The following is a 2711-nucleotide window of genomic DNA, read 5'->3' on the forward strand; positions in this document are numbered from 1 at the left end:
GATACTATATACGACAAAGTGGACATACTCACCATTCACTAGCGGGTGAATTAACACTCTAAGTATTGGTGATAAGTAGGTCTGTATGTTATCTTCAAGGTCTTCGTCGTGTATCTCCCGTTCTCTTGGTTTTCTCCGCACTCCGTGCGGGGTTCTCCATGGGGTCTTCCAAGGGTGCGTGGATTTCCCCCGGTGATTGGCTGCAACGTATAGATGACGTCATTTACAACCAATCACCGGGGCAGCGGCACGTCAACATGCCACTGATCGTTAGGCCTGTCCAAGCCTAAGCTTGCACAGCCTAACTCAATAATAGCAGGGTAATGATTAGGCCAAGCCTAGCCTAAGCCTACTAGTTCAGATTATTTCATATTTGTTTTAAACTTTTTTATTTTTTTTAATTTAAATTTGTTGATTTAGATAGTATAAAAGGCCTAACCTAGGCCAGCGGGGGATATAATTTTTATTACTAGTACTAGGCCTAGGCTAGTATTAGGGGCCTAGTAGGCCTATGTGAGCCCAGGCCTAGCATAGGGAAGGCTAGGCTATATCTCTAGGCCTTTAGTCTAGGCTTAGCCCTAGATAAAGGCATGCTATAGGCCTAGTAGTACTGTTTAATTAATTATTGTTGATAATTAATGAATGATTATTATTATATTATCAGTATCACTATATCAAACTGCTTTTAATCTCTAGGCCTATACTGTTTTTGATTGTTTTTAACAGATTAACTGAATTTTGAAGTGAAGGCTCTGCAAGTATCTGATGTCAGGTATTTTCAGTTGAAACTAAACATTAAATTTTACCTTCAACTTTCCAACAAGTGTCAAAGGCTATAGGAATTGCAATTTGTGTTTTCGATATCGACCACTCCAAAAATGAATTTGTTCGCCAAAAATGTAAGCGTGCGTTTCAAGCTGTCGACCAGGAAAAGAATATTAAAAAGGGTGAGTTGGATACTTAAATATGCATGTAGTACCTCACTCTGGCCATTCGCTAGCACCACTTAAAATACTTCCCAATAAGTACATTTTGGGAAGTATATGTCTTCAGGACAACTGAATTTTTTAAGCTACAGTACTTGTCCTAGGACATGTGAAATGAAATTAATTTCCCTCATGCTGATTAGCTTTTAAAATTAATCTTTATAATATTATTGTTTTTCAGAATGTCCGGTGCAGTTATAGAGAACTACTAGGACAATTGCAAAGTTACTGTAGCATAGTTAAGAAGATTGCTGACCTGCGAAACTTAAAGTGCCAGTACATAATAATTATTACTGTAGGTATGACTGTATATATTTAACAGAAACCAGATTTAAAATATGTTTTGTGAACAATAGTTTTATATTCCATAGCATTATTATAGCATATTTTTAACAAACAGGCTTTGTGCAGTATTTCATTTTTGTATTTTAAATAAATAAAATAAATGAAAATAACAATTGTTTCTTTTCTTTTGTTTTTTTCAGTATTTAGCAGTGTTTGTCAACCTCTTTGAAGCCTCATTTGGTTCTGGCATTTTCCAATTGGTGTCCATCTTTTTTATGTTATCCAATTGAATAAAATTCTAATTGGATAAAATTCCCATTGGAAAGTGCCAAAACCCAATTGGATAAAATTGGATTTTGGCACTTTCCAATTGGAATGTTACCCCCAATTGGGTTTATAATATCCAATTGGATAAATCCCAATTGGAAAGTGCCAAAATCCAATGGGATAAAATGGGATTTTTGCACTTTCCAATTGGAATTTTATCCAATTGGGTTTATAATACTCAATTGGATATAATTCCAGTTGGACAGTGCCAAAATCCAATTTTATCCCATTGGATTTTGGCACTTTCCAATTGAAATATTATCCAATTGGGTTTATAATATCCAATTGGATAAATCCCAATTGGAAAGTGCCAAAATTCACTTTTATCCCATTGGATTTTGGCACTTTCCAATTGGAATTTTTCCAATTGAGCTAATAACATCCAATAGGAAACAAGTCCAATTGGAAACAAGTTCAATTGGAAAGTGCCAAAATCCAATGATGTATTTTCCAATTGGATCCAATTGGAAAGTGCCAAAATCCAATGATGTAATTTCCCATTGGAAAGTGCCAAAATCCAATGATGTATTTTCCAATTGGATCCAATATGATTTTTTCCAATTGGAATGAATTGGCCATTTTGGTAAGGAAGCTAGGCCTAGTTCGTCAGTACAGTAGTTACTGCGATGCGAGGGTGGTAGATCGTTCAGTCATTGATATCGTGTTATCGTCTAATACATTTTAATAATGTGTGTACAATTTAAGAATGCACCGCGTGGGTTGCTTTCTTTGTTATGCGGTAGTAGTATACGTAGCAGAGCAATCTAAGCCTAGCCTAGGGCCTAGATGGTTACGTTCTTCTTGATCATCGACGATCATCATGAAAACTTCGGGTGACAGACGATTGGGCCCAAGATCGCTTCAAATAAATTGTAGTCCTAGTAGGCCACCACCCCCACTCCTGATATCGTTCCAAACTACTGTAAAATGAAATTACTGTATACCTAGCTAGGCCTAGGCCCTATGCCTACGAAATTTTTTCAAAGAAATTTGGTAAAAATATTACTGTAATTTGCCTGTGGAATTACATTACTAAAATCAATATTTTGGGCCATAAAGACTCCCCTATATATAATATATATTTATATATAATATATATATATCTGTCTCTTA

The 2711-nt window shown here is 35.6% G+C and overlaps 1 long non-coding RNA gene across 6 annotated transcripts in view; it reads left to right on the forward strand.

Moving 5' to 3' along the window:
• Positions 1 to 33: 33 nt before the first annotated feature.
• Positions 34 to 2711, forward strand: part of LOC117100149 — a 37312-nt gene continuing 34634 nt past the window's right edge. For all 6 annotated transcript variants that reach the window (XR_004444090.1, XR_004444084.1, XR_004444088.1 and 3 more), the window contains exons 1-3: positions 34 to 320; positions 727 to 947; positions 1168 to 1285. This is a non-coding gene — a long non-coding RNA (uncharacterized LOC117100149). The remainder of the gene's footprint in view (positions 321 to 726; positions 948 to 1167; positions 1286 to 2711) is intronic.

The sequence above is a fragment of the Anneissia japonica genome, unplaced genomic scaffold, assembly GCF_011630105.1.
Source record: "Anneissia japonica isolate Jap-2015-1 unplaced genomic scaffold, ASM1163010v1 scaffold287926_len136070_cov111, whole genome shotgun sequence".
Classification (NCBI taxonomy): Eukaryota; Metazoa; Echinodermata; class Crinoidea; order Comatulida; family Comatulidae; genus Anneissia; species Anneissia japonica.